Below are 24,085 nucleotides of genomic sequence, written 5' to 3'. Positions count from 1 at the left end.
GGGTCCAAAATTGGTAAAATCCCCCATAGGCTTTCATGATCCCCCTAAGGGTCCCTACAATGCTAGAAAATTTGGTACTGCTGAGCCATTGCCCTTTGAAAAGATGTGAGATTTTGGAAAGTGAAATAGGGAGGCAATGAAATCCTAGGGGGGATTTTACCAATTTTGGACCCCTGTAACTCTGGTTTGCAGAGATGTAGGGACCCCATCTTTGGAATCCAAGTCTAACAATATGTCTTCTACCTGCATGAGACATTTCGTGAGATTCAGACTTTGCTAACGGCCATTGCTGCGATTTATGTACGCCACCATCACTACCATTGAAATAGCCCAAATAAACAGGTTTTTGTGACCCTAGGCTATGACCTTTTCGGCCTAGGGGCCCGAAACTCACCAGTCATGTTCCCCCCTAAGGGTCCCTACAATGCTAGAAAATTTGGTACTGCTGAGCCATTGCCCTTTGAAAAGATGTGAGATTTTGGAAAGTGAAATAGGGAGGCAATGAAATCCAAGGGGGATTTTACCAATTTTGGACCCCTGTAACTCTGGTTTGCAGAGATGTAGGGACCCCATCTTTGGAATCCAAGTCTAACAATATGTCTTCTACCTGCATGAGACATTTCGTGAGATTCAGACGTTGCTAACGGCCATGGCTGAGATTTATGTACGCCACCATCACTACCATTGAAATAGCCCAAATAAACAGGTTTTTGTGACCCTAGGCTATGACCTCTTCGGCCTAGGGGCCCGAAACTCACCAGTCATGTTCCCCCTAAGGGTCCCTACAATGCTAGAAAATTTGCCACTGCTGAGTAATTGCCCTTTGAAAAGATGTGAGATTTTGGAACTGTAAATAGGAGGCCCAATGAAAGCCTATGGGGGATTTTACCAAATTTGGAGCCCTGTAACTCTGGTTTGCAGAGATGTAGGGAACCCATCTTTGGAGCCCAAGTCTAACAATATGTCTTCTACCTGCATGAGACATTTCGTGAGATTCAGACGTTGCTAACGGCCATTGCTGCGATTTATGTACGTCAGACTCGCCACCATTGAAATTGCCCAATAAACAGGTTTTGTGACCCTAGGCTATGACCTCTTCGGCCTAGGACTGCATTGAACGCGACCCACGCATTGTGCGCATTCTGGACAACACCAATTACTGGGTTTATACCCTTCTGGATCCACGGTACAAACACAATGTTCCAAAACTGCTTGAAGAAAGAGCCAGACAGGTCAAAATGGAAGAATACCAGCAGGCCCTTGTGGAGACTTTAGAGAGGAGATTGACATCCTCCCCCTCCTCTAGCCAGTTGTACGCCGACAGACTGACTTCCGCAAACCCAGGACGACCAGGAGGGCAGCAAACAACACAAGCCGCAGCTAGTGCCCAAAAGGGAATGGTATCGGCAGTGTCCTTGGAGTGGGAAAATTTTCTGACACCCATGCAGCAGCACACAGAACAGCAAGCGTGCAGATCCACCTCCAACACTGATCGCCTGGAGAAGATGGTCAAGGACTACATGTCAGATGGCGTAGCTGTGTTGAACAATCCATCTGCACCCTTCAACTATTGGGTATCGAAGCTAGACACCTGGCACAAACTGGCAATGTACGCAATAGAGGTGCTGGCTTGCCCGGTAGCCAGCGTTATGTCGGAACGCTGTTTCAGTGCTGCCGGAGGCATCGTCACAGATCGGCGGCGTATCCGCCTCTCCACAGAAAATGCAGACCATCTGACTCAAATTAAAATGAATCAATCCTGGATTGGAAACGACTACGCAACACTCCCGGACCCCATCCAAGTAACATGAACAATGAACATCTGTGATGGGTTAGCGTTTCCGGTCCCTGTTTATTGAACCTCTCATCTGTATTACATTTATGACTGCATGGCGACAAAATGCAAATTGCTATCCGCACGCTTCTTGTCCTCATGCAAGGCCTGGGTTGTTGTGTCTCAAAGCGTGGCCTTCTCCTCCTGCGCCACCCTCCTCCTGTTCCATCACGTGTGCTGCTGCTGGGTTAGCGTTACCGGTCCCTTTTCCTGGAACCTCTTATATGTATTACATTTATGACTGCATGCCGACAAAAAGCATGTTACCTGTGCAAAGAAAACAGACATTTCCCGCATTTAAAAGACAGTTTTCCCTTTGAAACTTTAAAATCGATTTTCTCAAAAACTATAAGCTCTTTTTGCTAATTTTTTTTCCCTCTTGTACCCACTCCCAAGGTGCACATACCCTGTAAATTTGGGGTATGTAGCATATAAGGAGGCTTTACAAAGCACGAAAGTTCGGGTCCCCATTGACTTCCATTATGTTCGGAGTTCGGCCATGTTCGGCCCGAACCCGAACATCTAGATGTTCGCCCAACACTACACGTGACCCGTTCGGCCAATCACAGCGCTAGCCGAACGTTCGGGTAACGTTCGGCCATGCGCTCTTAGTTCGGCCATATGGCCGAACAGTTTGGCCGAACACCATCAGGTGTTCGGCCGAACCCGAACATCACCCGAACAGGGTGATGTTCTGCAGAACCCGAACAGTGGCGAACACTGTTCGCCCAACACTAAACAACAGACAAGTTGCGAGTGATTCAGCTAGGCTATTGAAGCAGAGGAGACCCTTCAGGCACGCCCCCTCCTATCAACCAATGAGGAGCGGCGAGTGTAGAGTTGAGCTGAAATTTTCGTAATTTCGCATTACTAAAATTACGCATGCGAAATTTGCGATTACGATGCAAAATTACGGTAGCGTAATTGCCATTAAAATCGTAATTGAAAATACCGTAAGCGTAATTTTCAACGCGTAATTTCGCGTTTCGTTCATGCTGTAATTTCGCATTAAACGCTACCGTAATTTCGCGTTAAACCGTAACGCTCCGTATAATATAAAAAAGCCGCCGACTTTAAGGGTTAATAGCAAGGCCCCCTTAAATGCTAAGAGCCTCAAATTTGGAGAATATATTAAGGAGATCAGGAGGAATAAGAGGAAAATTGTTTTTTTAAAAAGACCTTATAGTTTTTGAGAAAATTGATAAAGTTTCAAAGGAAAAATGTAAACATTTAAAAACCCGCCGACTTTAACGGTTAATAGCAAAGCCTGCTTAAAGTTTAGGAACACCAGGGTATATTAAGGGGATCAGTGGGAATAAGAGGAAAAAAAATTTTTTTCAAAAAGACCTTATAGTTTTTGAGAAAATCGATTTTTAAGTTTCAAGGGCGAAAATGTCTTTTAAATGCAGAAAATGTCAGTTTTTTTTTGCACAGGTAACAATAGTGTATTATTTTCATAGATTCCCCCAAGTGGGAAGAGTTTTACTTACTTCGTTCTGAGTGTGGGAAATATAAAAAAAAAACGACGTGGGGTCCCCCCTCCCAGACCTCTTTAACCCCTTGTCCCCCATGCAGGCTTGGATAGCCAGAATGCGGAGCACCGGCCGCGTGGGGCTCCGCACCCTGACTATACCAGCCCGCATGGTCCATGGATTGGGGGGTCTCGGAAGGGGAGGGGCAGCCAAGCTTTCCCCTCCCCCTCCGAGCCCTTGTCCAATCCAAGGACAAGGGGCTCTTCTCCACCTCCGATGGGCGGTGGAGGTGGAGGCCGCGATTTCCTGGGGGGGGGGGGGGTTCATGGTGGAATCTGGGAGTCCCCTTTAAAAAGGGGTCCCCCAGATGCCCCCCCCCCCCCTCCCAGGAGAAATGAGTATAGAGGTACTTGTACCCCTTACCCATTTCCTTTAAGAGTTAAAAGTAAATAAACACACAAACACTTAGAAAAAGTATTTTAATTGAACAAAAAACATAACCACGAAAAAAGTCCTTTAATATTCTTAATTAACCATTAATACTTACCTGTCCCTTTAAATAAATGATCCCTCGAAATATCCTCGGAAATGTTCTATCAGTTACAATGTAACAAAGTTATTACAATGTAACAACTTTGTTACATTGTAACTACGCCGCACCCGACGTCACTCGCCGCCGCCGCATACGCGTCTGCGCTGCACGGACCCGACAGAGCTCTGAGCTATATAGCTCTATAGCTCAGAGCTCTCTAAAGCATCTTTGTATTTTGGCTCCAAGGAGCCTCATTGGTCCTTAGCAGACCAATGGGGTTCCTTCAAATCAGAAGGAACCCCATTGGTCTGCTAAGGACCAATGGGGCTCCTTGGAGCCCAAATACAAAGATGCTTAGAGAGCTCTGAGCTATATAGCTCAGAGCTCTGTCAGGTCCGTGCAGGACGCTAAGTCCCCGCAGCTCCCGCTGCCCTCCCCGCCTCTCCCACATGTCACCCACATGTCACCCACATGTGGGTGACAGATGTGGGCGGGGTGGACAGCGGGAGCTGCGGGGACTTAGCGTCCTGCACGGACGCGTAAGTGTATGCTGCGGCGGCTGAGCGGCGAGTGATGTCGGGTGCGGCGTAGTTACAATGTAACAAAGTTGTTACATTGTAATAACTTTGTTACATTGTAACTGATAGAACATTTCCGAAGATATTGCGTGGGATCATTTATTTAAAGGGACAGGTAAGTATTATTGGTTAATTAAGAATATTAAAGGACTTTTTTCGTGGTTATGTTTTTTGTTCAATTAAAATACTTTTTCTAAGTGTTTGTGTGTTTATTTACTTTTAACTCTTAAAGGAAATGGGTAAGGGGTACAAGTACCTCTATACTCATTTCTCCTGGGAGGGGGGGTGGGCATCTGGGGGACCCCTTTTTAAAGGGGACTCCCAGATTCCACCATGAACCCCCCCAGGAAATCGCGGCCTCCACCTCCACCGCCCATCGGAGGTGGAGAAGAGCCCCTTGTCCTTGGATTGGACAAGGGCTCGGAGGGGGAGGGGAAAGCTTGGCTGCCCCTCCCCTTCCGAGACCCCCAATCCATGGACCATGCGGGCTGGTATAGTCAGGGTGCGGAGCCCCACGCGGCCGGTGCTCCGCATTCTGGCTATCCCAGCCTGCATGGGGGACAAGGGGTTAAAGAGGTCTGGGAGGGGGGACCCCACGTCGGTTTTTTTATATTTCCCACACTCAGAACGAAGTAAGTAAAACTCTTCCCACTTGGGGGAATCTATGAAAATAATACACTATTGTTACCTGTGCAAAAAAAAACTGACATTTTCCGCATTTAAAAGACATTTTCGCCCTTGAAACTTAAAAATCGATTTTCTCAAAAACTATAAGGTCTTTTTGAAAAAAATTTTTTTCCTCTTATTCCCACTGCTCCCCTTAATATACCCTGGGAATTTGGTGTTCCTAAACTTTAAGCAGGCTTTGCTATTAACCGTTAAAGTCGGCGGGTTTTTAAATGTTTACATTTTTCCTTTGAAACTTTAACATCGATTTTCTCAAAAACTATAAGGTCTTTTTGAAAAAAAAATTTTCCTCTTATTCCTTCTGATCTCCTTAATATATTCTCCAAATTTGAGGCTCTTAGCATTTAAGGGGGCTTTGCTATTAACCCTTAAAGTTGGCGGCTACCTAACATTGATCCATGCGTCAACTTTTCCGCTTCGGGAGCATGGCCATACGCATTAATTTCGTAATACCTGTTGCAATGCGAAAATTACGCTTACGCGAAATTTCGCGAAATCCTTCTTCATTACGATTATGTACTTACGGCCATAAACGTAATTACACTAATTACGCGAAATTTCGCGAAATCGTAATTACGCCATTACGCTCATCTCTAGGCGAGCGTCTCCTCTGACGTCAGCTGACCGGCCGGTCAGCTGACGCGCCTCCTCCCCGCATAAAGGTCCACGCGACAAAGCAACCCTATGTGCAACTGACAGTCCCGTCCTCGGCGTGCTAGACGCCTGAGGCACGGATACATTGCTAAACAGGGAGCTGGAGGCAGCTGCGGTGGTAGCGCTGTTCACCGCGGCTGCCTCTCCAGCGTTTGTTACAAATAGGTTGAGATTAAAGGATACCCGAGGTGACCTGATAAGATAGACATGGGGTATGTACAGTGCCAAGCACACAATTAACTATGCTGTGTTGCTTTTTTTTCTTTCTCTGCCTGAAAGAGTTAAACATCAGGTATGTAAGTGGAAGTCCCAGTCAGGACTGGTTCAGATTACAGTGTGACTCCTCACAGATGAGAAATTACAACTATAAAATACTTTCCTAGTAGAAAATGGCTTCTGAGAGCAAGAAAGAGATAAAAAGGGTCAATAGTTCATAGATTTTAGCTCTGGCATACTTCAATGTATGTGTCATTGAGCAAAAACAATGAAACAGTAAAAACTGAAAAAGTAGATTTCAATATAAAATAAAACTGTGGAATATCTTAAAAAGTTATTTTTAGGAGAAGGAGGATAGATACAATTGTTTATTTCATTTGTTTATTTATTACCTTGGGTGTCCTTTAAGTGGGCTTCATGAAGAGCTGCCAGGCTAGCGATGGAACGAGATTTATATATATCTAACGTTACGTAGAACTACACAAAGTGCCTTCTCTGTATCTAGCTTTAGATGCAGAGAAGGCAATTGACACGGTCCACTGCTGATTCCTATCAGCGACATTAACCAAGTTCGGTTTCTTAGGCAGGGTACAAAAAGGCATTATGGCATTACACTCCTGCCTGACAGCAAAATTAGCATCCGCAGGGTTTCTATGTAACGAATTCACAATAACAAATGAGAAATCAGAATGCCTAATGGCTGCCCACCCTTCTCAATCACTGTTACACAGGGAAAATGCCCCTGTCTATAACAACATTGGTCGTGAATACGGGAGGTCCTGGTCAAGCATTGGCCAATTTTACAGGTGGACCCAACAGTGGGCCCCTTGGTGGGACACAGACCGCAGATGGTGGCCCAGCGGGCACCTAATCTGCGGGACCACTTAGTCCATTCTGATATCTTGCCACAAGGGACCTGGATGAGGGAGTTCATAGGCAAGGGTATGTACAAATGTGGTGGATGCTCGGTGTGTGAGTTTGTGGAAACAGGAAAAACATTCCAAGCCCCACATAAAAACAAACAATGGGATATCCGCAGCTTCATAAATTGCAATACCGAGTGGACAGTATACATTATCCGATGTCCTTGTCCCCTACTCTATGGCCTTGATTCATAAACAGCAGTGCGATAAAAAAATCTTGTCGGGAAAATACTGCACTCGGTATTTTTCCGGTCTGTGTGCTAATTCATAAAGATTTCCCCAGCTGCCCTTGGAGGTCGGTAAATTACCGCAGCCCATTGAGCGGTAGAGTAGAGCAGTGTCTCGATCCTCTCTTTGCCCTGCAGAAATGAATCACACAGATGGCTCTCTGGCTCTCTCCACTGATGACTTAGACAGATGAGTCACACAGTCTTTCCCTGCCTGCTCAAATGATTCACACATCCGGCTCTCTCCACTGATGACTCAGACAGATGACACAGTCTTTCCCTGCCTGCTTGTAATGATCGCTGCTGCAGCAGCTATTGCTGGAAGTAGTGCTGCAGCTCAGGCAGTTCTGATCTATTTCCATGCAAGTTGCATAGCTTTGTCTGTCTTTCCCTGCTGTCAGCTTGTGACTGATTATCATTCACCTGTGTGGGAATCTGCATGTCTGCTCCCATTGGATGACCTCAGTATAAAGATCTGCTTCCTGCAGGGTTTCCTTGGGTTTTCATAGCTTCAGCTTAAGCCTGTCTTGCTGTCGCTTTAGCCCCCGATCGTGTTTCTTGTTAAAGATACTTTGCTGGTCTTTGCATCATATATTGGTTCATTGCCAATATATATGCATACCAGCACGTTTATTATTTTCCTTGTATTTGTGTTACGTTAATATATCAGTGTTGCTGATATATACGTACACGAACTGTTTATTTCCTGTGTTCAGTTAGTCAGTTTTCCAGCACGTTTTGGTAGTTTGCGCGTACCGTGAACACCCGTGCTGAGCTAGTTATCCTGTTCCTGGTCCTGTTTGTGGATTGCGTTCATCTCTGCGAAGAGATAACGAATCCTTCTGAATCCTGTTCTGTTACTGTTTGTGGATTGCGTTCATCTCTGCGAAGAGATAACGAATCCTTCTGAATCCTGTTCTGTTACCGTTTGTGGATTGCGTTCATCTCTGCGAAGAGATAGCGAATCCTTCTGAGTCCTGTTCCCTGCGTTACTCCATTCCTAGTCAGCGTTCCTGCTTATGTCATATATCGGTTCATTGCCGATATATACATATGTTAGTCAGACCTTACAAATAGTTTCATTGATAGCTGTAATTGTAATACGCTAGGAAAACATACTTATTGTATATTTATCTGTGTTACGTTTATCTATCTTAATCCTGCTATTTTCTGACTGTCCTGTCCTGTCTTTGTGAGGCACACCATCGCCGCAGCGCATTGGCTGCCTCATTCCAGTCTGTCTGGTTTTGGACGCTTGCTGTCGCTAAGTAGCCGCTGGCTAGCAAGCGTTCATTCTGTCTACCTGTCCTGATCTCCTCAGTTCTGGTTTGTGCGCTCAGCGCTACTTTGCGCTGAGACGTTATTACGAAAGCATTGTTTGTGGCTGTCAGATCTGCACCGGCTCTGTGCGCCACAATCTCCTATTGGAGTCAGTCCTCCCCTCCACTATACTAGGGATAGCCTGTTTCCTGGTGCTAGTGTGTGTACCTCCTCCACGCCAGCTCATGCGTTGCATGCTGACTGTGGAGAATACACCACCAAGCGTTACATTATGAAAACCCCATTACCAATCCCCATTGTGGGGGGGATTCCCAGAAAGTATGACACTGTTAATTATGGTTCCTGTTCCTTTAAAAAATTTGAAGAACTTAGCTCTGAAACAGAAAATGAGTTTTTCTCTGAATGTGCCAGGTTCCTGACCAATCCTGATCTCCAAGCGACTCCTGTTTCAACCTGGGCACTCCAACTAAGTTATATTTTGTTTAAAGGGGAATTATTCCAGTGGGCATTTGATGTTCTCAATCATTCCGATTTGAAAGATAGACCGCTGGAATTTCTAGCGTTTGTGATCCATAACTGGTTGCGCATAGATCCATTGCCTTTTCCTCTTAATGAACTCCTGGCAGCAGGCCAATCAGCTGCTCCTTCAATTGCTTGCAAGAATGAGCAGCAAGCAGAAAGTGTTACTGATAATTTTCCTGCAGCTTTGAATAAATCACCAAAAACCGCAAGGTCAAAGGCAAAACGCAAACGTTCTAAGAAACGTGTCCAATCTGCAGAATCGTTATCCTTAGCGACTGAGACCTATAATGAGATTCTGCCATTAACAGATAATGAAATGCAATTGTCTTTCAGGGGAGTTAAATGGACTTATGAAACTACTAATGAACTTTCCTCCCTGGCTAGGGAAAATAAAGATTTGTGTTTAAAAGAATTATCTGAGTATGATTATGAGGAGATATTACAGAGTATTGAACAAATCAACTTATTTGTAAAGCAAGGAAAGTTTGCATACACTACAGTTAAACACTTGCTACAGGTATTGGAGCTTCTTAGGAATAAGGAATCTGCCAATCACCTGCTAATTAACCCTATACATGTGCCTGCCACAATCATATCTGCAGACTGTGATCAGCCTAAATGTTTCGCTGTTAAGTATGCATGGGATCCTCCATTCGAGAGGGGAGAGATGGAAGCCCTGGTCTGTGAATGGAAGAATGATTCAAGTTCATTTTGTCAATTTTACAGTGCAAAAAGTGAAATGGTATTGAACGCATGCATTAAGTCAGCCTATAACCTAATAGAGGCTGGTGTGTGTAGGTATGACTGTGTGGCTCCCTTGATTGATGTGTGGGAACTGATTTTGGATGATTTTTATGTGACTCCGAATTCGCAAATTTGGCGTTCTGACCCGCCTGCTTCAGCACCTTTGGCTGATTCAGCAGGTGATTCTGAGCTCTTTTTGTGTGAAATTGAAGTTCCTGCAATTCCACCCTGTACCATGGATAACTCAGTGTTACTTCCCAGTAAAACAGAAGCCACTGATACATTCTTAACCTTGCCCTGCGCAAATTTCTCAGCAGAGAAGCCAGAGGTCCTGCTGACTTCCGAGTCCAGCCTAGCCAGTACTCATGACTCTTTGTTTAGTGAAACAGACACCAGAAAAATCTTGCCTGTCTCTGCAAACACTTCTGCAGAAATTACCTGTGTTAATAAAGTTCAACTCCTGTCTGATCCAGCAGATGCCAATAGATGCACTACATCAGTTTCCGAGTCCCAGCAATCCTGTCTAGTAAACTCAGAACCCCAGCATCTGAATTTTCCAATTTTACAAATGAATGGTGATTCAGATGCGCAAACATTGTCTTGATCTTCCTGTTTCTACACCTCGCTCTAGTTTCGTGAATAGCTCAGAGCATCTGCTATGTGAACCTGAAATCGCAGAATTATTACCTTGTTCAGAAAATTTTCCAATAAATTTGCCCTGTACCATGAATTGTGCAGTAGATCTCTCCAATTAAACTCAGGTCACAGAATCATTATGCTGTCCAGCAGGTGCTTCCATGGTTTTGCCCTGCAATATGGACTGTTCAGTGATCCTGTCCAGTGAAGCTGTGGTCGCAGAGTCTTATGCTTCACCCAGTACTTTGGATACTTTAAACCCTCTAGCAGAGGAGGCTGAAGCACTGCTTACCTCAGTTGGTGTTGCAGTAATATTCACTTGTCTAGCAGCTGTTTTGGAATTACAGTCTGCTCTAATAAAACTTGATGAATTTCTGCCCAGCAAAGCAGAAGCCATTGAAATATTGTCCTCGTCAGCAAGTGTGTCAGATACCTTGTCCTGTACACAGTCTGATTTAACCAATGTTGTTGAGTCCCTCTCCAGTGTTGTAACAGCCGAGGAACTCCAGCTCTGTCCTCTGAATGTTTCAGAAGTCTTGCCCTGTAACATAGATAATTCTGATTCTCTGGTCAAAATAATAGAAATCTCAGAATTTCAGTCCGGTCTGATGAGTGTTCCTGAAACCCAGCCCTGTATCCTGAAAGATTCTGGTTCTCTGGCCGCTGTGGCAGAGGTTCCAGAGTCTCCTTCCTGTCCAGGGAATTCCTCAGTTTTGCCTAGTCCAGTGGGGGCTGCTGCAATGCTGACTTGTTCTGCAGCGCCTCATGAGCTCCAATCCAGTGTATTAAATGAGTCTCTGTCCAGTCCAGAGGTAGTTGTGGAGTCCCTGTCTGGTTCAGTGCATAGATCAGAAGATTTGTCCTGTCTTGTTAGTGCCCCTGAATCTGATTTGTTACTGACTTTGCTGGAATCAGCGACATCTAAGTCTGATCCTGCATTCTCGTGTAAAAATCCAGTAGTTGCGAAGTCTAGTCATGATGATTTTTTTTTGGCCAGTCCTGGTTTTGGTCCTGTCTTGGCTGACCCTGAGGCTCACAGTTCCTTGACATGCCCAGAGGTTTCTCTTGTGCCAGTGTGCCCAGATGTTCTTTGTGTGCCAGAATGCCCAAGTGTGTTTAAGGTGTTAGCGTGCTCTGATGCTTCCTTAGTGGGAACATGTTCTGATGTTGCCAGTCTGCCTGCATGCCCAGAGATGGTTCTGGTCCCGGAAAGCCCTGATATTGATGTTTGTCCTTGTGGCCCTGACTCGGGAATTGCCCTAGGTTCCATAGGGGTTCTTGATAGTTCTCCATGTGAGCCTAAGGGGCATTCTGACCTATGGGGATCTCTTTGGAGCTTCAAGGTGTTCTGGGAGGTCTCTGAGAAAACTTGTCCTGGTGCCTTGGACTGGTTCAACAGTGGGTTTTGTGTTGGTAAAGACAGTACCGGTGGGCATTGCAAAGGCTTTGGCGTTTCTGAACGGTTCCTGGAAGGCGGTGGGTATCGCTCAGGGAGTTTCGGAGGGCTTTCTTCTGGAAATCATGGTTCTGATGGGTGTCACACTGGGGCTTGTAGTACTGATGGGCATGGTTCTGTAGGTTCTGGTTCTGATGGGTCCAGTCTTGTGGGGACTGATTCTGGAATTCGGTCTTGCCGGGCTGTCCCGGTCATCATGAATTATCAGTCAGACTGTTTTGTTGGAAATTTCAGTTTTGAAAAGCGTCTGGAATCCACTTTTAAAGGCGGGGGTACTGTAATGATCGCTGCTGCAGCAGCTATTGCTGGAAGTAGTGCTGCAGCTCAGGCAGTTCTGATCTATTTCCATGCAAGTTGCATAGCTTTGTCTGTCTTTCCCTGCTGTCAGCTTGTGACTGATTATCATTCACCTGTGTGGGAATCTGCATGTCTGCTCCCATTGGATGACCTCAGTATAAAGATCTGCTTCCTGCAGGGTTTCCTTGGGTTTTCATAGCTTCAGCTTAAGCCTGTCTTGCTGTCGCTTTAGCCCCCGATCGTGTTTCTTGTTAAAGATACTTTGCTGGTCTTTGCATCATATATTGGTTCATTGCCAATATATATGCATACCAGCACGTTTATTATTTTCCTTGTATTTGTGTTACGTTAATATATCAGTGTTGCTGATATATACGTACACGAACTGTTTATTTCCTGTGTTCAGTTAGTCAGTTTTCCAGCACGTTTTGGTAGTTTGCGCGTACCGTGAACACCCGTGCTGAGCTAGTTATCCTGTTCCTGGTCCTGTTTGTGGATTGCGTTCATCTCTGCGAAGAGATAACGAATCCTTCTGAATCCTGTTCTGTTACTGTTTGTGGATTGCGTTCATCTCTGCGAAGAGATAACGAATCCTTCTGAATCCTGTTCTGTTACCGTTTGTGGATTGCGTTCATCTCTGCGAAGAGATAGCGAATCCTTCTGAGTCCTGTTCCCTGCGTTACTCCATTCCTAGTCAGCGTTCCTGCTTATGTCATATATCGGTTCATTGCCGATATATACATATGTTAGTCAGACCTTACAAATAGTTTCATTGATAGCTGTAATTGTAATACGCTAGGAAAACATACTTATTGTATATTTATCTGTGTTACGTTTATCTATCTTAATCCTGCTATTTTCTGACTGTCCTGTCCTGTCTTTGTGAGGCACACCATCGCCGCAGCGCATTGGCTGCCTCATTCCAGTCTGTCTGGTTTTGGACGCTTGCTGTCGCTAAGTAGCCGCTGGCTAGCAAGCGTTCATTCTGTCTACCTGTCCTGATCTCCTCAGTTCTGGTTTGTGCGCTCAGCGCTACTTTGCGCTGAGACGTTATTACGAAAGCATTGTTTGTGGCTGTCAGATCTGCACCGGCTCTGTGCGCCACAATCTCCTATTGGAGTCAGTCCTCCCCTCCACTATACTAGGGATAGCCTGTTTCCTGGTGCTAGTGTGTGTACCTCCTCCACGCCAGCTCATGCGTTGCATGCTGACTGTGGAGAATACACCACCAAGCGTTACACTGCTCAAATGATTCACACAGAGGGCTCTCTGGCTCTCTCCACAGATGAATCAAACAGACTTCGGCTCTCTGCACTTTGCATTCATCAGAGCTGTCGGTAACTTGTTAAGACCTCACCAGACCTCACTTGTTGCAGGCTTTATGAATTGACATTTGCTGACAATTTACTGACGTGTTGTCGGTAACTGCAGCCAAGTCGGTAATTTATCTCCCTGGTCGGTAATGTCAGCATTTCATGCGGTAACAGCCTTTATGAATTGACATTTTGCTAAGAGGACGGTAAAGTCTGCTGTTTTCAGCATTACCGCATGAGGTAATGCTTTATGAATCGAGGCCTATGTCGGTATGACGACTCGAAAATTAAAGAAGAGGATCATCGAACATCTGAGCAACATAAACTGTGGTAAGAAACCGAATGGGGAATATAGGAGTGCCGTTGCAGAACATTTTTGTGAAATCCATAGAGGAGAGACATCTGGTTTCAGATTTATGGGCATATATAAACTCCAAGGAAACAGAAGAGGTGGAGACAGGGAGAAGATGCTGCTGCAACATGAATGCAGATGGATCTACCTCCTGGACTCGCTGACCCCGAACGGATTAAACCAAGAGTTGTGCTATGCTCCATTTTTGTAAATAAGTACACAATAGGTATGCACTATGAAAAATGCCTTTCTATTTCTAACATAAGGTGTTTTACTGCAATTTGGCCTCATGAACTAAAGGAGAAATATGGAGGAACTGGAAATGTAATCCTCAGTGAGATGCAATACAGTTGCCTTATGATGTGTATATAGGTGGGGGAATAAACAGAAATGCACTAACCGATGAGTCAGGATCAAGTTGCCATGGAGACCGGCCTGTTGACGGAAACTACAGGCTTGAATGTGGATGTTTCTACAACTACGCCTCCATGACGTACAAATGTACGCATAAAGCGTCCCTCTGCCCACCAAGCCACGCATCCTGACGTAGCTCGCAGTGGGCGGGCGCAACACGTCGGTGGGCGGGGCTACACCCCGTGCGTTCTGAGCGCTCCACTGGCCGGCCGGCCGTGCGACATTGTAACCAGTGTTACTGCTCCAGCTCCCCTAACAGTGATGTGCGGTGGGTAGAGCTGTGGAGCACACAGAGAGCACCTCCTCTGACTGAATCTGGAGAATTGGGAGGCGGATGAGCAGCATGTCTGGCTGCCTGTAGCGGGACCTCGGAGCAACAATCCAGTGATGTGGTGAGAGGGGATACAGCACCCTGTGGGAAAGACTGCCGGTGACTGGAGGACACACGCCAGGTGGTCGGGTGGTAAGACACAGGAGACGGCGTGTCTGTCATTACAGCAGTCTGTGCCATTGAATGTCTGTTTATGTCAGCGCAGGGCCGGCTTGAGGTCTGTTTGCAGCAATTACCTGTCTCCACACTCTGAAGACAACTGATATACGTGGTACCGGTACCAGAGTGTATGGGATGAATGAGGTTGGGTGCATTTGGTGGTTGTTAGGAGTGCTGCACACTAGTTTTAAGTGTTTTTAGGGCAGTTGTGATGCTTTTTGTACGTTTTGGAATTGATATTTGACAAGAATAAAGGTGGTTTAATATTTTGTATACCCAGAGCGGCAGCATAGTGTTTGTTGATTTTTAGCCTGTCTATAACAAGCACAGCTCAAGGGAACCCACACCTCTCTCTTTAAACCGGAAAAGAAAACATACAATGTATTTATTCTTAAAAACGCAAACGCAATCGCTGCACAAAGCGATTTTGTGAGCATTTTGCATTTTTTTCCCCTATACCTTCCATTGAGGCAAATCGCCTCAAATATGGCCCATCCTTTTCTAAGTGGATCGTAAACGAGCCGCTCAGATGTGAACTTTCTCATAGAGAATCCTTCCACAAGCTCTTTCAGGGCGATTTGGAAAAATCGCCAACGCTTAAACTCCAAAAGTGCCTCCAGTGTGAACGAGCCCTAAAACTGATTAATTAAAAGTGATTAATTTGCAATTATCGATTGTAGTGTTTTTATAGAAGAATTTAGAAAGCGATGTAAAAGTGATTTTACTGTGCTTTTGCTTCTCTATACTTTCTACAGAATGAGAACAGCTGCAAACATACAACATGCAGTACTTTTGCAATTGTTATAATAAAGAAGTCACTTCAGTGTAAATTAGCCACACCCACTTCCTCCTCCTCTACCAGCACCAGGCCACACCCAACACCCTCTTCTCCACTACCAGGCCACACCTACCACTTCCTTCTATACTACCAGCTGTACGGGGACCTGGCCACACTGACCACGTCCTTCTCTACTACAGGCCAGTGCCGGGCCGAGGCATAGGCTGGAGAGGCTCCAGCCTCAGGGCGCAGTGTAGGAGGGGGCGCACAATTCATTCAGTTGTCATTCTTAATTGTGTATGAAGCAAAAAGAAATAAGAAAAGGAGATACATAGCAGTGACTGCAAGCCAGATAACTAGATATTAAGGTGTTTGGGAGGTTGTGGGCCCTGTGGCCCTCTTAGTATAATAACAATCAGTGTGTGACGGCTGGGGTGGGAGGGATGGGGGGGGCGCACTTTGGTGTCTCAGCCTTGGGTGCTGGAGGACCTTGTCCCTGCTCTGCTACAGGCCACACCCACCACCTCCTCCTCTACTACCAGCTGTACCAGGTCGCACCCACCACCTCCTCTACTACCAGCTCTACTAACACCAAGCAACACCCACCACCTCCTCCTCTACTACCAGCTCTACCAGCACCAGGCCACACCCATCACCTCCTCCTCTACTACCAGCTCTACCAGCAGCAGGCCACACCCACCACCTCCTCCTCTACTACCAGCACCAGGCCACACCCACCACCTCCTCTACTACCAGCTATACCAGCACCAAGCCACACCCACCATCTCCTCCTCTACCAACAGCTCTACCAGCACCAGGGCACACCCACCACCTCTTTCTCTACTACCAGCTCTACCAGCACCAGGCCACACCCACCACCTCCTTCTCTACTACTAGCGCTACCAGCACCTGGCCACACCCACCACCTCCTCTACTACCAGCTATATTAGCACCACGCCACACCCATCACCTCCTCCTCTACTACCAGCTATACCAGCACCAAGCCACACCCACCATCTCCTCCTCTACCAACAGCTCTACCAGCACCAGGGCACACCCACCACCTCTTTCTCTACTGCCAGCTCTACCAGCACCAGGCTACACCCACCACCTCCTCCTCTACTAACAGCTGTATCAGCACCAGGCCACACCCACCACTTCCTTCTCTACTGCCATCTCTACCAGCACCAGGCCACACCCACCACCTCCTCCTCTACCAGCACCAGGCCACATCCACCACTTCCTCCTCTACTACCAGCTCTACCCACAGCAGGCCACACCCACCACCTCCTCCTCCACTACCAGCTCTACCAGCACCAGGCCACACCCACCACCTCCTCCTCTACCAGCACCAGGCCACACCCACCACCTCCTCTAATACTAGCTCTACCAGCACCAGGCCACACCCACCACCTCCTCCTCTACCAGCACCAGGCCACACCCACCACCTCCTCCTCTACTATCAGCTCTACCAGTACAAGGCCACACATCTCCCACTCTTGGCCCAGGCAGAGGTATCTTATGCCTGGATAAATCTACTGTGACCATCTCACACACCAGATTCAGTGGCCATATCAACTGACAATGGCTTAAATGAATGGCACATGATTATCCCTTTGTTTTTCCCGGTGGTGATGGTGTGACATGTCTGGGTAGTGGCTGTGACGGTCGGGTTCACCAGCAGAACCACGCAATCTGCGCAATCATACAAAAATGCGCACAAAATATGATCTGGAGTACCCCTTTACATTCATTAGCCTTCTTTTAGAAAATTAGTGTTCTTCCATCTCACAACCCCTGCACTGGGGGGTGTGAGTGTTTGTTTGTACTTACTGAGAAAAGCCATTTATCCTAAAAACCAGAGCCATTCACATAGCTCCCAAATCGACTACAAAGGTATTGATAAAAATATATACGGACAAGAAAACATTCTGCATCATGTCCAAGCCAGCCACACATTAGAGGAAATGGTGTGGTGTTTATTCTGCCCTAGCAGTGGGAACCATAAACCATAATGGCAGGGTCACTGGTTCCTACTTCAAAGATGACTAGCTAGGCCAGAACAGACCCCTCATAAACTCATTAGGACCCATTCACATTCCTGCACGTAGCCTAAAGAGAGGTAGAAGGAATGACTTCTAATTCCCCTTGATATGAAGTCATTCAGACATTTTACAGAGTGTATCGATTGTATGTACAATCGAACTTGGACTGTGTGTGGACTCACCAACCAATCCAAAAGGTTACTTTGCTTACAGTTCTGACTGCCTTCAGGATTCCCTCAGGGTCGGAGGCTTTATGGTAAACTGCAGCAAAGGGAACAGGAATTGGTTGGTGACTGCGCATACGTCACAGTGGCGCCCCCATACAGTTTTGGGGGAATGGTCCTGACATCTGCCCACAATTTGCACAGCATGCCATTCAAGTTCTTTCTTGCCCGGCATCCAGTGATCTGTCTGCAGACCCTTCAGTGCTGCTGCTGGTGTGGTCACAGGCAAACAACCACATCTGTCACCAGATAATGTCAATCACCTCACTAACTACCAGCCTGCCAATGCTAATGTCACAGACTGATGCCAGAAATATGCCAATTCATGCTGCTTCAGTTACCCCAGACACGGGCTGCCACCACAATAATACAAAAGATCAGAGCAAAGAAACCAAAACAATAATGGCTTCCATGGAGAAACATGAATATTAACAAAAAGAAGAAAACAAATCTTCCATGTTCAGCTCACAGAATACTAATAACACCTCATAGGTAGCCTATTATATTCCAATTTTATCAAGGGAACATATTTCAAAACATAAAACTAACTAAAACTTTAAAATCACTTCTTCTTTTTCGGTCCACCAACTAGTATCAAACAACCTCGCGTTCCCACCACCCAAGGGACAGATGCACCACAGAAGTTGTGCCCCCTCAGTGGCAATCTGTACCTTGGGTGGTGGGAGCATGAGGTTGTTTGGTGCCAAGAGACCACCACATTTTGGTGTGGTGCGGATCATCAATGACTTGTTCATCTTGTACATATATGCAACCTACTAGAGAGGTCAGGAGTACTGTCAATCAAAGGATATTCAAAATCAGAGACTATATCATTTGCAAGACATCTGTAATTTTCATGTTGCAATGCCAATGTGGGAAACAATATGTTGGGCAAATGAGAAATCAGTGAATGGCCCGCTTATAAAAACATGTATCGATAAGGAATCTTGCAGAAAAGGGACTTGGAACAAGGAAAGTCAGTCACAGCAATAGCAGCATATGCATTTCATACACATAAGAGTTCCCGGAAAGGTGGTTTACACCTCATCAGGCAGGATATTGGAGGAGGAGACATTACCAGCAAACTACTCACAGCTGAAGGGAAAGGGATCCATGGGGTACAATGTAGGAGTCCATTGGGACTTAATGAGGAATACAGCTTTGAGTGCTTCCTTCCTAGATAAGCAGAGATTGCCTAAAATGGTTTTGTTGTGATCTGGTGACAAATTTACATTTCCAGCATCATATTCTTACCTTTATGTAACATTGTTCTCGTCTTCTCATTCCTTCTGCTTGTTCATACCTAGCTATTCACAGATTTGTGACTGCATTTGTATGTATGCATGTGTATGTATGTGTATGTATGCCATATGGCAGGTGTACATCTCCAATCTGGGTGGTAATAATAATAATAATAATAATGCTAGTAAGTAGGCTAACTGCAGGCTCTTTTTTTGGAATCACCTGAACTCTGCTGCCATATGGCAGGTCTACATCTCCAGTCTGAGTAATAATAATAATAATAATACATATTATTATTTTATTACAATAACGATAAGTCTAGTTTAGGACAGCAGAGTGCAGGCGATTCCCAAAAAAGAGGCTGCAGTTAGCCTACTTACCACAAGATGGCTCTCCTAGGTGGAACGCACAGACAGGAAGTAATGAAACCAGAGACAGGAAATGGAATAACACAGACTTTAGCAGGAGGTGGAGAGGAGACACGGCTGGAAGAGGTAATTGTTGTTTGACTTTTGTTATATATTGGGCAGAGCAGAGGTCGGGGTGGACATACTCAGCAGTTTGCTTTTGCTTTTATAGTTGTTAGATTTTATAGCTAATTAGCTGCAGGCCTTTGCTCCTATCTTCCTCTGTCTCCAGCTGTTCTTTCCTCACATCCTCATCCATCTACCGGTGTAGTGAAAAATTTTGCAACCCATCATATTCTGCAACTTGCCATAGAGGACAGTGTATGACTGTGTAGGCGTGGCTCCTCTCTTAACACGCCTGTAATTTTTTGCAACCATAGATCCCATTGAGCTAGAAGGGGGATTGTTCCCTCCAGGGGGGGGGGGGGGGGGGGGGGGAGGGGTGTTATTAGTTGAGCAAGAGGGGGTATTGTTCCCTAGGGGGGGTTATTAGTTGAGCAAGAGGGGGGATTGTTCCCTCCAGGGAGGTTATTAGCTGAGCAAGAGGGGAGGGTTCTGTGTGAGAATAGGGTTTAGTTGGGTTGCATTTTCTGATACAGATAGGTTAAAGTCAATGGTTAGGTTGCACTTTCTGATAGCTATACCTATAAATAAGTGTAACCGGTTGCAAAATCTGATAAAGTTGCAAAAAATTTCACCACAGGGCACTGCTGTAACCTCCCAGGAATGTGTGCATGGAGAGGAGGAGAGACGCACCAGATGATGAGCAAGGCATACTGGGAGAGAGGACTGTGGTACTGAATGTGCAGGAGACCACAGCTTATGGGATATTATCACCCCTTAGCAAATGATGTACTTTTCTGTGCTATGTTTATTACTGCTAATATCTTACAGCTATAATCTGTTATACTTTTCAGAACTGAGATCTGAAGTCAAACAACAAAAGATGTATGTGAGGAGTGATCAGCAGTCTATGGAGAAGGGTGACATGATGCGGATAATGAAAGAGGAAGAAGAAGAGACATATGTGAGGAGTGATCAGCAGTCTATGGAGGAGGGAGACATGATGCGGATAATGAAAGAGGAAGAAGAAGAGACATATGTGAGGAGTGATCAGCAGTCTATGGAGGAGGGTAACATGATGAGGACAATTAAAGAGGAAGAAGAAGAGACGTATGTGAGGAGTGATCCGCAGTCTGTGGAGGAAAATTACATGATGAGGACAATTAAAGAGGAAGAAGAAGAGACCTATGTGAGGAGTGATCAGCAGTCTATGGAGGAGGGTGACATGATGAGGACAATTGAAGAGGAAGAAGAAGAGACGTATGTGAGGCATGTTCAGAAATCTGCGGTGGACGGTGACATGATGAAGACCATTAAAGAGGAGGAGGAAAAAGAGACATATGTGATGGGTGATCAGCAGTCTTTGGAGGAAGGTTTGATAATAAGAGTGATTAAAGAAGAAGAAGAGACATATGTGAAGAGTGATCAGTTGTCTGCAGAGGAGGGAGACATGAGGAGGACAACTATAGATGAGGAGCTTATAGAGGGTAGAACAGGTGAGTAATCACCATTTAATATTGAATATCTTTAGTTGTTATGACAGTGTCACTGCTCACAGACTGGCCATATTAGGGGTTATGCTATGTACTCCTGTTAGACTTTTTTGTTTTCTAAAACTATCCTTCTTGATTGTATTTGGTGACAGCTTACTAACAATAACAGTACAGACACCCTGATTGCTTTGGGTGTTCTGTTATTTTTTGTCACACATGGGGCTACCGGCCTGTAATAAGCTGATAACAGTCACTGTACATTACTGTACACAGATTGGTCACAGTAGGGGTGACTTAGTGTTACAGGCCTGTAATAAGCTGATAATGGTCACTGTACATTACTGTACACAGATTGGTCACAGTAGGGGTGACTTAGTGTTACGGGCCTGTAATAAGCTGATAATGGTCACTGTACATTACTGTACACAGATTTGTCACAGTAGGGGTGACTTAGTGTTACCAGCCTGTAATAAGCTGATATTGGTCACTATACATTACTGTACACAGATTGGTCACAGTCGGGGTGACTTAGTGTTATTGGCCTGTAATAAGCTGATAATGGTCACTGTACATTACTGTACACAGATTTGTCACAGTCGGGGTGACTTAGTGTTACCAGCCTGTAATAAGGTGATAATGGTCATTGTACATTACTGTACACAGATTGGTCACAGTCGGGGTGACTTAGTGTTACCGGCCTGTAATAAGGTGATAATGGTCACTGTACATTACTGTACACAGATTGGTCACAGTAGGGGGTGACTTAGTGTTACCGGTCTGTAATAAGCTGATAATGGTCACTATACATTACTGTACACAGATTGGTCACAGTAGGGGTGACTTAGTGTTACTGGCCTGTAATATGCTGATAATGGTCACTGTACATTACTGTGCACAGATTGGTCACAGTAGGGGTGACATAGTGTAACCAGCCTGTAATAAGCTGATAATGGTCACTGTACATTACTGTACACAGATTGGTCACAGTAGGGGTGACTTAGTGTAACCGGCCTGTAATAAGCTGATAATGGTCACTGTACATTACTGTACACAGATTGGGCACAGTAGGGGTGACTTAGTGTTACCGGCCTGTAATACGCTGATAATGATCACTGTACATTACTGTACACAGATTGGTCACAGTAGGGGTGACTTAGTGTTACTGGCCTGTAATATGCTGATAATGCTCACAGTACATTACTGTACAGAGATTGGTCACAGTAGTGGTGACTTAGGGCTCGTTTCCACTATCGCGAATCTGCATGCGTCCAACGCATGCAGATTCGCACATGTAATGCAAGTGAATGGACCTGTTTCCACTGTAGCGTTTGCGTGGTGCGTTTTTATGAGCGGTGAAAAAACGCACAAAAGAGCCAACGAATTCGCCTGCTAGTGGAATGCATGCGAATCGCCGCTAATGTATTTAATAGGGAAATCGCATGCGGTTTTTTACGCGTTATTTTACGCGATTACGCATGCGATTCCGCATAGGAACCAATGTAAATTACACAGGCAGTGACATGGTTAAAAACGCACATAGCCTAACCTATGCGAAATCGCATGCGTAATCGCGTAAAATAACGCGTAAAAAACGCACCTGCATGCGATTTCTTCTGCGGTGGAATCCAGGCGATTCCGCACCGCTACAGTGGAAACGAGCCCTTAGTGTTACCAGCCTGTAATAAGCTGACAATGGTCACTGCACATTACTGTACACAGTAACCTGAATGGGCTAGAAGGGGAGCCTAAAGCAACCCCCAGGAATTAACTATACTAGATAGCAATGGCTGACACTCCAGCAGTGTCCATCAGGAACAGACCATGGAAAGGAAATGACCAGCAAAGCCTTCTGGGAAACATAAAGCTCTTATAGTGCCAGTCATCAAAGAAGGCAGGTAGGGGATTTGCATAACGAATGTATGCAAATTCCCCAGCAAGAGAACAGACCAGAAACTTGCAATGGAAAGACAGGTCTCTGTTCCAGAGACCTGCAGCCCACAGACTAGAGGAATGGACAAACAGCTGTCTGCCTGTGCAGCCAACTGAGCGGATCATCACAATAAGGTTGTAAACGAGTTTGATAGATGGTCCGCAGAACTTTCAAATGGTGTCGTTTCACCAGCGATGTTGCACACCACAGATTCCTCCGGAATATATTAGATATTGTCAAAAACCCGAGCGGTTCTTGCCTTTTTCATGATTGCCAACTCAGTAAAGGTCCAGCCCTTAAAGCGTTGCTATCATATAAATCCGGCATAGTGGGCTCTGAACCCTCTATAACAGTAATTATAGTAAGTATAGATTGACGGTGTACCTTGAAATGAATCAGAGCACTCAGTATGTGATTTTATATAAAAAAATTGTATTTGCTTAATCATACAGCATATATACAAAATATGAACAGTTCCAAGTAGTGTTTCCTTCTAACAGTATTCCATCTTATCAAGGCTTTAGAGCCAAGCAATTATCAATCTTCTAAGTACATTCAAAAAGTAATATAACGGTTGTGTTATGTAGAATGAGATCAAAAGTAGTCTCATCTGTATCAATAGCTATGTATCTAGTAGCTGTGTAAAACTTGTAGTAATCTTCTTAAAGAAATAGCATAAAAAATAGCTTCTAAAAACTTCTTGCTAACATCTTAATAAAACTTAATGCTGAAAAATTAATAAAGTTAATCACCAGAATATTAAGCATATTACCCCTTCTCTGACATCTCTTCAGCATCTAGAACCACTTGTGGGAAGGTAGCTTCTGCCTTATGTGTCTTCTCAGGAGATTGTTGGGCTTCTGCAAACTGGGAATTAACGTCATTTGGAGTGCTTGACATTTTGTTTAGGTCATTTCTGACGCACGTAATTAAAAATGGACGTCAACAGCCATCTTGTCTGTTGACTGACCCAGACATGGAGACTAAACAATGTCATTCATGACGCATTTCTGATAAAGTGTTCCCTGTTAATTATGTTGGAATGTCTTGGTACTTTCCCAGGTCAGATTGACACTAACACAGACCTGCAAGAGCCTTCAGCAATTTAAGGCTTATTAAAACATACAGGGCTTCTAATATACTTATTTAAATATAAAGCTTATTATATAATTCTCCTTAAAACTATGAATCATATAAGGAATAATTACATATTAAATCTTAATAATATAAAATCAATGCCTATATTTTTGTCTTTCTTATAAAATAAATATAATG

General features: G+C 45.0%; 1 pseudogene; it reads left to right on the top strand.

Annotated features, from left to right (window-relative positions):
- Positions 1–24,085, top strand: part of LOC137537169 (zinc finger protein 850-like) — a 91,048-nt pseudogene that overhangs the window by 40,043 nt on the left and 26,920 nt on the right.

The sequence above is a fragment of the Hyperolius riggenbachi genome, chromosome 10, assembly GCF_040937935.1.
Source record: "Hyperolius riggenbachi isolate aHypRig1 chromosome 10, aHypRig1.pri, whole genome shotgun sequence".
Classification (NCBI taxonomy): Eukaryota; Metazoa; Chordata; class Amphibia; order Anura; family Hyperoliidae; genus Hyperolius; species Hyperolius riggenbachi.
The sequence above is the reverse complement of the archived record's forward strand: the minus strand, read 5'-3'. Positions and strand labels throughout refer to the sequence as shown.